This window comes from Rousettus aegyptiacus, unplaced genomic scaffold (genome assembly GCF_014176215.1).
Source record: "Rousettus aegyptiacus isolate mRouAeg1 unplaced genomic scaffold, mRouAeg1.p scaffold_m13_p_1, whole genome shotgun sequence".
Taxonomy (NCBI): Eukaryota; Metazoa; Chordata; class Mammalia; order Chiroptera; family Pteropodidae; genus Rousettus; species Rousettus aegyptiacus.
This window is the reverse complement of record NW_023416284.1, coordinates 77,530,854-77,549,102: the sequence shown is the minus strand read 5'-3', so window position 1 is coordinate 77,549,102 and position 18,249 is coordinate 77,530,854. Positions and strand designations below refer to the sequence as shown.

General features: G+C 38.4%; 2 pseudogenes; one reads left to right on the top strand and one right to left on the bottom strand.

The window, feature by feature from the left end:
* Positions 1–7,108: 7,108 nt before the first annotated feature.
* On the top strand, positions 7,109–7,227 carry LOC118606710 (annotated as a pseudogene).
* A 585-nt stretch (positions 7,228–7,812) lies between these two features.
* Positions 7,813–7,938, bottom strand: LOC118605131 (annotated as a pseudogene).
* Positions 7,939–18,249: the final 10,311 nt, after the last annotated feature.

Sequence of the window (18,249 nt, the reverse complement as noted above, 5' to 3'; positions counted from 1 at the left end):
GCTTGATCCATTTTAGTATCTAAAATACTATATTGAAACATTGTTACGATATAAAGAAAATTTCCTCCTCTCCTTTCCTTCTCATGGCCCACCATCCTATCTTTGGGTAGCAATAGGAATTAACAGTATACTTATAAGCACTCTGTTTGATGTAGTTCATTTCAGAGCATTAATTTGATATGAATTATAATCTTGTCCTCAGTTCAATACATTGGTTTCTGGTGCAGCTTTACTGTAATTTTATCATCTATTTGATCAAATATTGTCAATACTTCCGTTTAGCGTACCATTTAGATTTGAAAATTGGTTCTGGCTTTAGTCCAACCCTTTTTAGAATGTATTTTTTTATATAAAAATTGATTCATAGAAATATTTTGAGATAAAAGAAGCTCATAGTTACACTAACATAGATTTTAATCACATTTTTACTCTCTGATGTTCAATGTATATATCCACTACATTAGAAACTCAAGGAACTGATTAAATTATTTTACTTACTGCCAAAATAAGCAATATGGAACATTTCAAATAATATGTATTAATAAACAAAAGCCAAGATGGTATGGCACAATAAAATTAAGGACATTACAACTGGCCTGTATAGGAAGAGCCTCACTGATTTCTTCCAAGTAATGCGTTTTCATCAAACCTCATACATATTCAGTGAAACAAAGAGTATGCCAATAAATTCAGTGAACTGCTACTGAAACCAAAATATCGATTTCCTAGCATCTGTTTGTGGGAATTATGTAAAATACTTAATGCAATGTGTTTTCACTACAGTCCTATTTTTGTTTCCCAACCAGTGAATTTTCATTTAAACCAATATGTTTACCTGAGACCCATGTGCATGCATTTATTGGAACTGAAATATAGTTACAGATACAGGCAATGTATCAGAGGCCAAACCAATGAATTTTGATGTAATTCAGCCAATTTTCCACCACATATATTCTGATGCTCTGGGAATATGAAGCCTCTTTAATGGTAAATGCATGTGATTGTGAGAGAGGGCAGGAGAAGCTGATGTCCTACGTGGTAGGCAAATACCACAAGAGCAGCAGATCTCTTAAAGCCTTGTTACTGAAACTACACTCCATGGACGGGCTGCATTAGCACCCACTGGGAGCTTGTGAGAAAGGCAGAGCTTCAGGCCCCACCCCAGACCTACTGCTTCACAATCTTCTTCTTACCAAAATCTTCAGGTAATCTGAACAGTAAAATTTGAGAAGCACTATTTTAAAACAAACTCTATCTTTAAGGTGATCATCAAAATTTTCTGAGACAAGCACTTTTCCCAGTGGATGTACAGCTAGCTTGGTAAAAACAGAGTTGGAAACCAGCTTGCTTTCTTTTTAATGCACACATGGTACGTGACTACATTTTTTTCTTCAATTTCAAAGTCAACAGAGCAGTTTCTTCTTTAACCAGAGTGAACCACCAACACTACTTTCACCTCCTTTTAGTTTTTTCTATAAATTATGTAGATGTTTAAATGTAAACACATTTAAAACCTAAATGAGACATACATATATTATATGTGGTACATACTGTTTTCATTTATCTACACATTTATAATATCTTTCCTTGTCCATATATGTTGACAATCTCGATCTTTTTAATAACTCTCTGCTTCTCCATAGTAGAGATACAACATAATTTGTACAACTAGTTCTCTATTTTTAGACATTTGGGTTGTTTCGGTTTTTGTTTCTATTACAAACAATGTCATATGAACATCTTTAAATATCTATCTTTGTGACTATTTTTGAGAATTTATTTAGCTTAGATTCCCAGAAATAGAATTTTAGGGTCAAGAAAACGAAATAGAAAGAACCTAAAAGCATATGATAATATGTTTGCTCTCAGAATTAATTAAACATATGCAAATTAAATGACAGTAGAACTCTTCTCCCTTTCCCCCCTTTTCAAACATTTTAAAGGACTGGTACATTTTTGATAGAAGTACCAATTGGTGCAGCCTTTGAGGAAGTCAGCTTGGTTTTGAGAAACATCAAACAAAAGTTTTGATATTGACGAAGGTCATGTTCAGGCTGCATCAGGGCTGGTGGGGTTATCCTCAGATGGGAGCACTTGTGAGGCCTGACTTCTGTGTCTTATGGCTCTTAAACATCTTTCATTTGGTGAATGGCTTACTTCCCTTTATGCAGGCAAGCCCCAGGGGGGATCAGAAGAATTTGCTTCAGTGTCAGTAAACCCATGGGACCCACACTTCCACTGCCTTTTACAGCACTCTTTTTGACGCCAGGGATAGCTTATGGTCCTATCTCTCTTGCCTATTTGTGTAGTTTTATTTTGGTCATCCTTCCTGAAATCTGGGCCTTAACTGAGGCTGCTCTAGGCCCTCTTGCCAGAGACCCTGAGATTAACTTTTAGGGAACAGGGGTTGAGTGACTGAGCCCTATCGTCCCAAAAGGCCCTGGTCTCCTTTATGCATGGCCCACCTCCCCTCTAGGACCTAGTCCATGTGCCAAGCACTGAGACAGCTTTTGCTTATCTATTCTCTAGGACAATATGTGTCTACTTTGCCTACATTTTCATAAATAACAGAGAAGTTCACTCAAGTAACCTTTCACCAAGTAAAAGAGATCAGCTTTATAAAAAAGTCTTGCACTCTACTGTGCTGAGATTCATGAGAAACACCAGGAGGAGTCACCTATGGTCCCAGCCCCACTGGGGCAAATCCTGGACGTGGATGCCCTGGATGGCAAGGCCTGCCACATTCCAAGAAACATTTCTTCTCAAAACCAGGTTAAACATGAGTCAAGTGGTATGCTGTCTCCCATATCCCTCACATCATATTTCTTGCTGTTATGCTCTCTTTCCTGCCTTTTTAAAAGGCATTTGTTCTAAATGGCAGAAGGGGGGTATCGAAGGGGCTCTCCTGAATTAAGAGAGTAGCCATAGATCACAGTTTCTGCCATGCTATGGATGGTTCAGGTGAGGAGCAGGCTCCCCTTTCAGACTCACACATCAGGGACATTCAAAAGCAATTGTTATAGGAGTAGCAGCACTGTGTGGGTCCTTGAGTGGGATGGAGAGATAAGAGTTGACACTGTCTTCTCCTGGATAGATGATTATATGAAGCCAGACATGAGATCAGTATGAGAAAGTTGCGCCACCTGTAAAATGTTTGGTGTGCTTTGTCTGTGTCATTAATAGCTTATTATTGTGAAACAGGCTTATATGCTTCAGAAATGCCCTCATGCCCTGTTCAGCTAACCCTGTCAGTAATCCAATGACTTATTTGCGATTTGGAATTCAGAGTCCAAAACTCTAGGTAAGGCAAAAATTTGAAAGATAAAAGATGTCAACTCTACCGTAAGAGATAGGATAAAATGTCTCTGTATTGGTGCTGAGACAGATAATAGGCCACAGGCAGGGATTACGTATGACAGGTGTAGCTCACAATCTGTTAATCAGCTTCTCTCCTCCAGGATTTTGGTCCAGGTGACATCAGATGAACCTGAATACTAAGGGCAATCCTAAAAGCCTAAAGCAACCTCCAACAGACAGGTATAAACGTGTGGGTGTGTATGGACGCAGGGTACATCAGTCTCAACCATTTGCTTTTGTATTAATGGCAGTGTATGTATGAGTGTATGGTATGTGTACATGTGTGCTGATGATATTCAAAGCAACAGAACATCTTCTTTGCTGCCAATCAATATTTTTCTTCTCCATTGTCCATGCCCTTTTGTACTTCCCTGTAAAAGAAAGAATAATGGAAGATGGACAGGAAAAGAATAAAGGTTGGCCTGGGTGTGGCTCTGAGGTTATCGTTTTTGCTTGTTTGTTTGTCTTCATTTCATCTGCCAAATCCACCTCTGGGACCATGTGAAATCTAACTCAGGAGTAGAGAAATTGTTTCATCTCAGGAGTCACTTCCCACTGCCTCTTCTAGAATTAGTTTTGGCTCCGGTGAAAAATAGATGGGCAAAATGAAACTATGTTTAAAAATGAAGTTCATAAGTTAGGATATTTTAGGTTGCAAGAACCAGAATCTCTAATCTTCTTTGGGTGGTTGTATACGTTATTAGGATGTACGAAAAAGTAAGGAGTACAAGAACAGCAGTGCAGACAGGCCTGATGAAGGAACAGGGCCCGGAGGTCTTTCTGAATACAGCTCTAAGGTGGTCAACTTTTTGTTTCCTCACAACAGGCTCACTTTGTGGTGACCCAAGAAGGCTTTCTGCTTCTGGGTTGGGTCGGGTTGGGTTGGGTTGTTTTGATCAATCACTTTCTGTCTGGCAGACTTAATTTTCAAATTCAGCCAAGAGGATCATCTTGAGAAACCTTGAAAACATTTAGAATAGAAGTTCTTTCTTTGGATCTGAGGATCCGTTACATAAACTTTTATTTGAATGTATGACTTAGACCCTTTTAATGGTAACCAAAGCAATGAGTTATTAAATGTTATTAACCTTGCTATTGATCAATTCGAATTAATTTACTGAGAATTCTGAAGCAGTATTTTAGCAAGAAGTCTTGGTTGCAACTTTGCAATTCTGCTATGCACATTTCCGCATGGATATTTTGAATTCTAGCAATGGGAAAAGACACCTTTGAACAAGTGGCATGCCAGAGTTATCTTGAATTCTTGTGGTTCTCAATGACTGTTAATTTTTGTTGTTTATATTTTGGTCAAAATTGTTTATTAAAGTAAGACAGTTTTGTATCTATTGGTTTGTTCTAGTTGGTCAGACAACAGTCTTAAACATGGTATGATACACGTACACCTATAATTTTTTTAATTGGGTGAGGTAAAAGCCTAGCATTAATATTTTATTTAGGCTTGTGAATGTAGTTTATTCCTGAAACTAATGTCTCTTCAAATGGAAGGGATTTTTTTCTTTATGTGACTTGTAAGTAATTTTCAGTACTTGAGAATGTTCTATATAAAACACATAACAGAATGCATAACAGTAATGGTTCAACTGAAAAATAGTTATCTTAAGATAAGATTTAATTTGCAATTCTAAATGCCCTATGACTTGGATATCAAAATGTACTATAAGATTTGGTCAAATGTAACTTGTTATGTGACTTGTATATAGTACATGTTTCATTAATTACATCTACCCATATTTATATTATTTAAAACACTCTTAGTTTTATTAAAAAATAACCCTCCAAGGAAACAAAAGGAAATTATTTTATAGTAACTATAAATAACAGAGAGGTGTTAATGACAATGATGGAGCCATGATCCAGTGGATGGGGGTCGTGATCCAGTGGGTTATTTGTTGCTGTTCATTTTCTGCCTTTTCCTGGGGGCGATTTATATCTCGTGCTTTGCTGCTTGCTGCTTTTCTTCAACCTTTGCAGAGTCAAGAATTCAAAAGCAAAAATTTCTGTTTATAGTAGCTACATCTTTTATGTATCACTGCCCTTGTTTTAGAAAGACTTCTAGGAACATTGATTTCACCACTGTGAAGTCTCAATTGCTATGTATTTTAATGTATGTAAAGTTCCTCCAGCCATTTTCCTTATGTCATAGACAGCCAAGTAGTTACTATCAAGATGACTAACAGTTCTTGACTCTTCTTGAGGAATGAACTAACTTTAGAACTTTGGTTGGGTCTTGGGTGCTATCTGGAGATATAATCCCTGAGGGGCCCACGTTTTTCCCACCCCATGAAGACAATTTTTAAGTCTTATGGACAGTTCATCTTGGGAAGTGGTCAGATATCTGGGCCAGAGAAAGGCCCAGTAAACCGATTGCTCTTCCTTTTGCTTCCTTCCCTTCTCCCTTCCAGAAAATGTAATCCAGAAATTAAACTTGCCTCAAAGAGGACATTTGGTCACCTGTGTGTGTGATCTCCTTAGGCATTTTTGTGTCTATATCTACCAGTGAAGGTAAGGTTGTTCAAAGGTGGCATTGATTTTTAATTATGCGACCCTTTTTGTTTTCTCTGTCCTTTACCTGTTGAGTTTCTAGTGTGTTGCTTCAATGTGTAGCAAAACATCTTTGCAAATTCTGATTTATACCTTCTAATATCTAGACTAGAAGACATGTATACATTGCTGCTTAAATAAGAATAATCCATGTCCCTATTGCTAAAACAACTATATATCAAATGTTCAAATTGCGCTAAGACAAGGACCTTCATGGCTGATGTACTGCTTACACTCACGTGTTATCTATTTCCAACATGATATCAAAGTGAGCATTATAAAGTTATTTTTAAAGTGTACTGAGCATTGTTTTATATTATAACATAAAAAGTATTTTGTGCGTTCACTATGCCCTGTTGTAAATCTTTTGTCATTTTAGAGTACTTTCCTATCAAAAAGTGGGTGGTGAGGCTGGATGGGCCGAGGAGTATTTTGGTCGGTTAAGTGAACTATTGTACAAAAGTTCAAGAGCCATTCGGTATAGAGCACACTTACTGGGCTAGTTTTTAGGCCAGACCACCTCCTAGGCAACTAGGGTCTAGATTGGTGGCTTTTGAGTAAATCCAGAAGATGGGCCCATGAGAGAAGAGTCACCTGACAGACAACATATGGAACTGCCCAAAGTCACACATATGGCAGTCACTGCATCTCCTATACAATAATTCTACTGACCATCAAACAGGCATTTCTTGAGCATTCTCAGGCATTGTTTTATAATATTTAGATATTGTGTTTATAAATGAAACAATATAAGTAAGCCGAAATTTTATTTTCTAAAGTAATTAATAAGTAGTTCATTATAGTCTGCTCCAAATCTTTTTTATTATATATATAACTGAAGTGCCCCTTACCTTCAAAAAACTCATAAAAATCTACTAGGGAATAAGCGTGTAACCATTCAACTTTAATAAAGACATGTTAGGAAGAACAATCATAAATATAAAATAGAGAGATATTTAAAAGCTGGAACTCTGGAGCTAGATCACCTGAGTCCAAGTCTTGATTCTGACACTTTCTAGCATTTAGCGACTTACTAGTTGTGTGATCTTGGGTAAGTTACCTAACCACTCTGCTGATTTTCTCATCTACAGAACAAGAATTTCATAAAGATTAATATTTGTGAAGCACTTAGGAAAGTACTTTTGTTCATTAAGTGTTTGCTAAATAAAGTTAATGTTAAAATAGATGGGTCTACAGCCGTGCTACCCTGAACACGCCCGATCCTGACTGATTTCGGAAGCTAAGCAGGGTCAGGCCTGGTTAATACTTAAATGGGAAACCACCTAGGAAGACCAGGTGCTGTAGGCATAAAAAAATAATAAAAATAATAAAAATTAAAAAAAAGATTATATGGGACAAAGATTAGCGGAAGATGGTAAGATTTCTCTATATAGATGTGGAGAATTTACCCCTTCCCTCTCTCAGCTAAGTAGTTTAAATAAGATCAGGCCATACCCCTAGCTCCAAGGGCGGGCCCTGATTGGCTCAGATCTCTTGGTAAATCCCATCACAGTGATTAGTTAGGAATGGACAAGCAACCCAATGTGGACCAGTGAGGGAAAGATGGGCTCCCAGGAATTATAAGAGACAGACCAGGATAGTCTTTTTTCTTCTTGAGATGATGTAGAGGGAGAATGAGAAGTCTGGAACTACTGAAGCGATTTTGCAACCACATAAAGAAAGCTTGTAATGTGGGGGTGGGGGTGGTGCTGCACTAGGTGTAGCTGATAACGAAGCCAACACCATGAAAGACAGAGTGAGGAACATGGAGAAATTATATCCTTGATTACATTGCTTGAAATTCTGGATCAAACCTTACCTGTAGGTTCCCCTACCTATGGATTTCAGAATTACAGGAATCACTAAATCCTCCCCCTCTCCCCTTTTTTTAAAGGCCTACAGCATCTGGTCTTCCTAGGTGGTCTCCCATCCAAGTACTAACCAGGCCCGACCCTGCTTAGCTTCTGAGATCAGACAAGATTTGAGATTGGGCACATTCAGGGTGGCATGGCTATTAACAATCCCCCCTATTTTTTAAAGCAAATTTGAGTTAGCATTCCATCACCTGAAGCTGGAAGAACGCTCTCTGGTTAAAAATATTGACCACATTGAGTAAAGGAAAGTCATGGTTAAACCTATAATATTAAAGTGAGTGACAAGGCTCCATTTTTAAACAGAATTCCTTACAAATAAAATTATTTTTCTTAAAGTGAGTTTTAAAAGTTTATAAGCCATCTATAGGTATTGAATTTCTTGAAAGCAATGATTCTCAACGTGCGATCTTTAGATCACTAGCTCTGAGAGATGGGCCATGGAAAAGTTCTCATCGGGTAAATTTTGGAAATGCTACCTATTATAAACTTTCTTTTTTTTGTAATTTAATGGCACTATTATTTTATTAAAGGAGAAGTCCTCAGTAAAACGATAACTAAATAACCTCTTCCATGTTGTTTATCTTACTAGTTCCAGAATTTACCTTTCCATATAACTCTTTGATTCACAAAATTCTCATTACTGCTCCAGGAAAGGCTGATTTAAAGACTGTATACTCAGAGAATATATTGCCTTGGAGAAAGCCCCAAGACTAAAACGGCCCAAAGTTAAATGTTCAGTGTGAGGCTGGGGCATGCACTGTTCTTGTCATGTGGGCTAACCATGTGCATAAACCACACAAGATATTATAGCCACTCCATGTTCTGTGTAAGGACTGAAGAGCTAGTGGCCAGATTTTTACATCCTTAGCAGGAGCTTAGAGCAGCTTAAACAGCCTGGATCTTGGAGTCCAATTCCTGAGCTGGCAGTTGTTTGAGAGGAACTTAATTACACTTCTGAGCCTTGCTCCTCTCTTAATGTAATAGAGATAATTTTATCCTTATTTTAAGCATCGTTGTGAGAATACTGAAATAAAGCACTGGATAGATGGTAGCTGTTATTAGTATAACAATATTTTATAATGGAAAGACTATAAGGTATTTTGTAAATGTACCTCAAGCCTAAATTAGAGCCAGTTAATTCTCTTTCCCTTGCTACTGTCTAGCGTGCTATATATTTAACATTTATTAGTTCATCATCTGTGTCCCCTACCAGAATGTAGGCTTCTTGAAAGTAGCAATCTTGAACATAGCAAGCACTAAATATATATTTGGTGAATTAAATAATTAGTACTAAAAGCTCGCATGAGTGTCTACTATGTGTCAAGCCTTTTACTAGATATTTAACAAACACATTTATATTTTATCATTTAATATTTATATTAACCCTGAGATGACTATTATTCCCATTTTGCAAAAATGAGAACCGAGAGTGAAATCGAGTAACTTGCTCCAAATTACATTCCTAGAAAGTGATAGAATCAAAGTTCAATGCCAAGTCTCAATTTACATTTCTTTTTTAAATTAATTAATTAATTAATTTTCTTATGGTGACATTGGTTAACGAAATCTGGTTACATTTCAGCTATATATTTTAACAGTAAGACATATATATATATTTACATTGTATGTTCGCCTTCCATAGTTAGATTTCTTTCTGTCACCACATATTTGACCCCTTTTACACCATCTACCTCCTCCTTACCTCCTCCTCCCTCTCCTCTGGTAACCACTAGTTTATAGTCCATGTTTATGAGTCTCTGTTTGTTTGTCCTGTTCATTTGTTGCTTTTAGGTTTATATCCTGCATCTAGGCGATATCATGTGATTTTCAAGTTTTTATGTCTGGCTTATTTCGCTTAGCATGATTATCTTGAGGTCCATCTATGTTGTCACAAATGGCAATATTTCATCTCTTCTTATGGCTGAGTAAAATTCCATTGTATATACTCAATTTACATTTCAAATTATCCACTTACTGTATTAGTTTCCTAGAGTTTTTGTAACAAATCACCACCAAATTGGTGGCTTAAAATAACAATTTATTTTCTCACAGTTATAGAGACAAGAAGTCTAAAATCCATATCCCTGGGCTGATATTAAGCTATTGGCACGGCAATGCTTTCTCCAGAGGATCCAGGGGAGAATCTAGTCCTTGCTTCTTCCAGCTTCTGGTGGCTACCAGCATTCCTTGGCTTGTGGCTACTGCATCTAATTTCTGCCTGTGTGGTCACATTACCTCTTCATCTTCTGTCAGTGTAAAATCTGCCTCTTACAAGGACCTTGTAATTGCATTTTAGGGTCCATCTGGATAATATAGGATAATCTACCCATCTCAAAATCCTTAATCACATGTGCGAACTCCTTTTGTGCCACATAAGGTCCCATTCTCAGGTTCGAGAGATTAGGATAGGACATCTTTTGAGAAGCCATCATTCAGCATGCCATTCTTACACCTTAAGAAAAGAATTTGCACTGAGGTCCCCAGATCCAAGACAAAGACTCCAACCTAGACAGGAATGCCAGTTACAACAGTCGGGCAATGTTAAGATGTTGGCGTAAGACCTACAGCAAAGAGCCCAAGAGGTAAGGGGAAACTTTATAGGATGTAATCGTTTTTGCCCATGGGTCTGGAGGAATATACTCTAGGCCCAAGTGCAGGAAAAACCCGAAAGGTCAGATGCCAGGAAGGTAAAAAGATAAATGCTCATTTGTCACATAATCAGTCATTAGCGTCTGTCGATTACCTGAAATAGAAGAGAGGGGAAGGAAACAGATATTTCATTTATATGAAAACAACTTGAGTACTCACTTTAATCGGGTGATCAAGATTAGACTCACCAATAGTAGGAAAACCTAATATTATGTACATTCTGATGTGATGCAATAAGAGATACTTCACATTATCTATGCAATATTCTTAACAAAGAGAAAAAATTAAATCATGTAGAAACCATCAGACAAATCCAGAATGTGAGACATAGTATCCTGAACTCTTTGAAATATTTTAATGCCATGAAAAAAAATCTGAGAGACTGTTCTAGATTAAAAGACAGCAAAATGTAACGTTTGATCCTTAACTAAATCCTAAATTTTTTTTAAAAAAACTCAACTATTAAAGGCATTTTTGGAACTATCAGAGAAATATAAACAGACCATCTTATCATATGACATAAAATTGACATTAATTTTCTTAGATATGATAATTCTTTTATGTCAGAAAATACTTTTAATCTTGGAAGACACATGATGAAATATTTATGAAGTATCCTGGTGCTTGCAACTGACATTTAGTAAATTTAAGTGAAGGGCATGTGAGTATTAATTGTACTATTTCTCCAACTTTCATATAGGTTTTGAAATTTTTTCCAAGTGAAAATGAAAAACGTAAAAAACAAAATTATTTGTTGGTTACTTGGTGAATTGGTAGTGCTCATTACCAACAATGGGATGTGAGTACTACACAGATTTGCACAGAGGGTGAAATGAACCTGTAATTGCCGTACTCTGGACTGTTCTCTTTTCAGTAGCAATCAGGAAACCAAAACTATGGAGACTGCTGGGGTCTAAGAATGGCAGACTTGCGCTGCCATTCTTACTATACCGTTCTTTAAAATTGCAGCCATTTACTTTTTTAGGTATATAAATGTTGAATAACTAGGGTGTACACCTGAAAATAATACAATATTGTATGTTAGCTACATTTTTAATAAAAATCTTTTTAAAAAAACACTTAAAAAACCTATTTTAGTAAAAAAGACAAAACTGCAGCCAAGATGTTGACTAATACATGAGAGGCCATAAAATTGAGAGGCCAGAGTGTTGGAAGGGTTATAGAAGTGCACATTGAAATCACAAAATTTAAGACAGGATTTGTATTAGACAGAGTGGTGGCGTGCCTCTACAAGGAATGAGGGTATGAGCCCCGAAGTCAGTGGGTGACTGTCAACAAAGAGGAATGATGGGTGGAGTAGTTCGATAATGACATGAAATTTATAGCTGGGTGTATCTGTGAAGAAGAAAGTGAAAAATGGCTTGGAAGTGGCCACGAGGAATAAGGAAGTGTTACTCTACTCCCAGGCTCAGTGGCACAAAGGTAATAGGAGAGAAAACAGCCATTCGAGAAGCTCAGGGAAGGTGGGGTCCTGGGGAGGAAATAGGTTTCGGTTCCAGAAAGGTGAAAGGGTTGGACACAGATGAGTTTGGGTGAAAGCGTGCGCTCTCTCTCAGAATCCCAGCTTGATGACAGACAGCAGGGGGTTGCTCCTTTGCAACAGTTCAGCTGAGTTAGCAAATACATTAATTTAACCAGCAAGCAGGGTAATTTGGTTTTTGTTTTTCTTGCAAACATCTTTTTTTTTGTTGTTGGTAATCAATATAGAAAAAGCAAATTGCTGTTATCAGAGAATGAATGTGGAAGCAGGTAGCAACTGGAAAGCTCTATAAATGTGCAGTTTTATTATTATTTGAGAAAGACAACAGTTCTCTACCCCTGGGCAAAACTGCCTTACTTAATGGCTTTGGACTGTGATTTCAGAATTTATTATCCCTGAATAAGGCCTTCTTTGTCAGCAAGTCTTTCTCTGACCCCTTTTTTACGACGGCACTTCTCGCCACGATTCTCATACCTTTACTCTGCTTAATTCTCTTCATGGCACTTATCACCACCTAACATGTATTTGTTTCTTACCTTTTTCATTACATGGTGAGAGCAACGACTTTGTTTTTGTTCACAGCTTTATCTCAGTAGAGCCTAGATGAGCATAGAGCTCAAAAGAAACTGAATGAATGAATGAACAAATGAATACATGAATGCAATGTCTCTATCCAACAACAGATGATTAGATATACATAGAGTAGAGGAAAGAGTACAGTATTTGGAGCAAAAATCATAAAGTCTAAAGCCTACTTCCATGGTCTCTGAGCCTCAGTTTCCCCATTTATAAAATAGAGATCATAAAACCTCCCATAATTGTTTTGAAAGTTAATGAGGAATCACATGTATGGTAAACACATTGTGAGGTGTCTTCCAAGCTCATAATGACCCTATAATTGAGTTCAGCTGCTTGGACACTTGTTCCAGATAAAGCCAATAGGAAGCTCTCCTCTAGAAATGAGATAGCAAGATTGAGATTTCGGTTCTATTTGGAGCACTCTTTTGAATGGTAGGGTATAAACTCAAGAGCTCTAGAGTGACTGTATTTTTTCCAGCTGCAGAAAGAGAAAGTTGATTCAAAAAAAGAAAAGAATGACCTAGTTATACAGAGCTATCTCATTTGGACTTGTGACTACTTTTTAGATTTTGTTCTAGTACTTCTCAAGGTTGATTTTTAGCTTTGAGTTCTCATGAAACGTATTTGCAGCCTTATCACAAAATTCCTCCTTTGCTCAAGATGATTCTCGAGGGCTTATTAGTTGCAAACAAAGATTGTGACTATAGAATGTAGTAGTTCTGGTATATAGTAGTTGATTAAGAAATAATAGTTACTGTTTTCTAGCACTTGGAATGCTTTTTTCTTTTTCTTTTTCTTTCTTTCTTTTTTTTTTTTTCGGTTAATTGACTGGCGTTGAAAACCAGTAAGGTGGGTGAAGGAAAAGGTCAGAAAAGTGACCTTCTATTGAGTAAACTTAGGCAGAGCTTTGAATCAGGAGGCCAGAGTGGTTTGAAGGCTCTGTGTGTTTGAAGGTGTGTGGAGGACAGTGGAAAGAAGCGCCCAAAGACTATGTTTTCCTGCTCCATTGCTCCACCTGATGGGAACCATCCTTGCAGGATCAAGGTGCAAAACCAAGGAGAAAAGATTTAATAAATAAACGTGGCAGCCAATGCTTCTACTATTAATATTTAAAGGGCAAACACTTTAGAACTTGTGTGTGTGTGTGTGTGTGTGTGTGTGAACCCTCTTTAAACCAAGAAAAGGCCTGCCAACTCAAAAGCAGTTTTTAACGTAGTATTGCCTTTTTGAAAGTATAGATTTGCCTTCAGAAAGTATAGATTCAATATTTTTCATACTCATAGCAAGTTTTGTTGAATAAACTTTCTTTCAGACACTTCTTGAACCCCCTTTTCTCCAGTCACGGAGGCAGAATATTTGTGTAATCAGCACTGCTCATCCGTCCAGCAATCTCTTTACTCGCACCCTGCAACTGCGACTCCTTATACACAAACACAAACGTACCTTGTGCGTGTCCTTTACCTATCACTTGTCAGCATCAAATCATTTCCTGTTGCTCTGTGATGCTGGGCCTGGAAACTCACAAGCTTCTCCTTTGACAGATGGTTTTGGCTTATGTTCTGCTCATAAGAGGCAATGGGGGGAGATTCGAAGGCAGGAGGAGGAGGGGAGGACAGTCTTTTCCTCGTTCATGTGCTGTCCCAGCAATGGCACTTCACCTGGACAGCAGCAGCTGGTTCCAGCCTCCCTTTACTTTTGGCACTAGGAGAAAAAGCCTCATTGCTCCCCCTAAAATATACCAGTAGCCAGGCAGGGCCATTTTCCTTCTGAAGTGTCTAGGGGAAAATCCTTCCTTGCCTTTTCCCAGCTTTCGGTGTTGTGGGAAATCCTTGGCTTGTACCTCTATCACTCCAATTTCTGCTTCTGCCTTTACATGGTGTTCTTTCTGGAGTGCCTTGTGTCTTCATGTGGCAACTTTCCATACAAACATCAGTCATTGGATTTATGGCCGCTTTAATTCAGTTTGACTTTCTCTTAACTTGCTTACATCTGCAAAGATCCTATTTCCAAATAAGGTCACATAGATTCCAGGTGGTTGTGAGTTTGGGGAGGTTCACTATTCAACTTACTACAGTCTCCTCCATCGAACTCCTAGTTTCTGACAACTCAAGACTCTTATTTGCTTTCTCCACCCTTGGGGGAAGGAGTTACATTAGTGTGGGATTTCTGTTGTTGTTCTTTCAGCCCTTTGATGCCTTTGCTACCAGTTCCTTATTTGAATTTCCTCTGTTGAAATACATTATGTTATTTCCTTTTTTGTGACTTGACCCTGATTGGCACAGTACTTTTTTGCCAGGAGTGGTTCCAGGAAAGGGACCATCAGAAATGAGATTCTAGGTTAGCTTGGAAGTATCCCATGCCTTGAACACAGTGCCATGGTGTGTCCTCATGACTAATTACATTATCACCTCTTGTGATTGCGATGCAATACTTAATGAAGCAAGCATTGGGAGACCAAGTAGCTGCTGCACTGAATGGTTTGTTAGTCATGATCTCTAAAAGGGTTGCAGGCTGGTATGTTAGTTTTCATTTGCTAAGAAACAAAGTGCCACACACTTAGCAGCTTACAACAACACTCAATTATTACTGCAGGATTCTATAGGTTAGAAGTTCAGACATGGCATAGCTGAGATCTCTGCTCACAGTCTCACAGGCTTAAATCAACATGTGGACTAGAACCCACTTTTAGCTCATGTAGTCCACACACATTCCTTGACCTGGGATCCCGTCCATCTTCAAGCCGGCAATGCAAAATTTCCTTTACATCAAATCTCTCTCATGCTTCAAATCTCCGACTCCTCTTTCTCTGGCCTTTAGATCCAGATTTAGAGGGCTGGTGTAATTAGGTCAAATTCACCTGGATAATGTCCCTTTTGAAAAGCTGAAAATCAACTGATTAGTATCCTTAATTGCATCTGTAAAATTATTTTGACATGTAATATAACAATTATGATATTGATAGCCCATCATATTCACAGGTTCCACCCACATTCAAGGAAAAAAATTGTAAAGCTATGTATACAGCAGGGGGTGGGAATCATGGGGGCCATCATAGAATTCTGCCTACCACAGATGGAGTGACTATTTCTGAATACACTGGAGAGCTTCCAAGGGATAAAATAAGACAGATTGAGACCTCTGAACACTCAGTTCAAGTCAGAATCAGAGAACCCTAAAAAAATCTGTTTTTTGTAGCTGCAGGCTGACCTCACTGAAAATAAAATTTTAATTGTGCAGGTTGCAGAATTATAATGTAAATTGACTTCATAGACTTGCCAGTTTTCTATATGAAAGAGCATTGATTGAGAAGGAATGAGACGTCTGGGTGAGCTTAGCTAAAGCTTAGAACTTTGAATCCCCAAGCCTTTTTTTTTTTTTTTTTTTTTGCCAGCAGAAGCAATAATTCTTCATATGTGTGAGATTAGCTTTCCCTTGCTTGGAGACCTTGTAATAACTTTACCTAAGGCAGTTACCTTGCAAGAAGATGCTTATTCTCTCCAATATCTGGCTCTTTACTCCTTTTTACTTTTAAACCTTTAATTGGAGTCAGACCTCAGCATGTTTCCAGGAAAAAAGCCCAAAGGTTATTCTAGGAAGAGATAGCTTAAACACCAAAAAATTTGCAAGGTTTCACTAGTACATATTGGTAGAAACTTGGAAAATATGTTTGGAACTGGATTCTAAGAATGTTAGTGTAAGGCCAGTGATCCGGGGAAAAGGGCCCAAGGACGTCAGGTCCCAGCCCCTAACTCCCCCCGCTAGCCACCTGAAGCCCGTGGACCAATCCGCAGGTGCCAGGACTACACTGTGGCGCCAAACCGCTGCACTAATGAAAGAGCCCCACGCTATGTTTTCGCCTTTTTTGGTCACCTGCTTCCCCTTCCTTGACGCAACCCTTAAAACCCTGCCCCGACCCCCGCCGGGCGCGACTTCTCTGGTCAATGTGCTTGACCTGAGAACTTCGCCCGGGGACCGCTTTCCTTTCAGTAAAGGATGCCTGTTATTCCTGAGGCACACTCTGTCTGTTGAGTGGCTGAACCTTACAGTTAGAATAAAGCATGGCATTGTCTGAGGTCAGTTTATGAAATGGGTGCACTTACTGGGATTTCTGGATTTTGTGTGTTAGCTCGAGTGTCTTGGGAGTAGCTTTAACAATTTAATTGGTTAGCTGGGTAAAATTTGTATTCACTGGTAGTTTACATTCAATAAAATTGAGATGTCAAGCCTTCCTGGTATAATATAGAGGAAGGAATCTAAAGGCTAAAGGAGAGAGGAATGTTGGAATGGACAGGAAGGTTAATCGCGTGCCACCGCATCTCTTCCCAAACACACGCCCTGAGAGGGCCCAGAGGACACTTCCTTTACGATATGTCTTATTACGAACTGTGGAAGGTCTCAGATATAACTCTGCTTGCACAGTTATGTACTTTATGTATGTGGATATGACAGGAACACATGGCATGGGGGTCAGGGAAAACAGCTTTTTTATTGATAACAACCAGATGAGCAGCCAGAGTAACATTGTAGCACCAGTTCCCACACCTTAGTCCTGCAGGGGATAGGATACAATGAAAGCTGATGGAAACTTTCTTTGTGAGTGACAAGTTACACCCAAAGAGTGGAGAACAATGGATTTTCTCTTTGTAGTTATAGGAGAGATAGCCATTCCTCTCCCCTCCCAAAAGGAGAGAAAAAAAATTTTTTGTTTTACTCCTTTGAGACTGGACAAAAAGGGTCCTTGGGTTCTCACCCTAACTTTTGGAATGTAAATGTACCTTTCCAAGGATGAAATAGATCTATCTATCTAGGTGAATCTCACTGTTACAGCCCAGGGATGGCTCCAAATTCTAGGCTTATCCCTTTTGACATGTAAATTTCTAGGGAGGCAGATCTTCAGTTTTGCTAGCACCCTGAGGGCTTAGCCAAAGGACAGAGTCTGGGCTGTAATCATTTGGCCCTGTTGGGAAGATAAGAGTTTTATTACCCTTTCAGATCGGAGCAGATAACTAGACAAATGGCTACAGATCCAATGCTCATGGTATGTGAAGAGTAAACTAGTTATGAAAGAAGTGAAAAAACTTTATATTGTAGTTTTCTATGTCTCAGTAAGTTAAGGCCTTTTGGAGAATCACCAAGAAATCCAAGGGCATTTTATTGCCCACAGTATGGCATTGAGAAATGTAGGTGGGAACAGAGGCATTGTCAAAAAGCTGGAGAAATGACAGTAGGAGATGTTGCCGTTGAAACAGACCTCCTAATTTCAATGGGATATGTCGGGAAATGAGATCCAGCATTCCTGTTAGAGTCAGAGTGGGTACAAATATTATTGACAACAGGAACGAAGTGTTAATCAGACTATTTTGACCCGTAGGGATCTTTGGAAGATGGCTAGTTGTTCACATTTTTCCTAGGAACAACAATAACAAAAATGATGGCTTACTTAAATATTATTTAATCTATATTAAAATGAAACAAAACAAAAAAACACAGTAGGTCTGGTATCCAGAAACCTGACTCTAGTTGCCACAGTGGGGTGACACAGTCTCTCACCCAGTTATTAGACCTGGAGCTCTTGATGAAGATGAGACTGGGTCATTTTGAGAAAGACCTAGAAACACTGCCATAGTAAAGCTGTATTTCTTCCTCCAAACCTTCCCTAAACAGACCTGTTATCATCCCTAAGGGTATTATGTGCAGAGAAAGAGAAATGCCCAGCTCTATTACCTG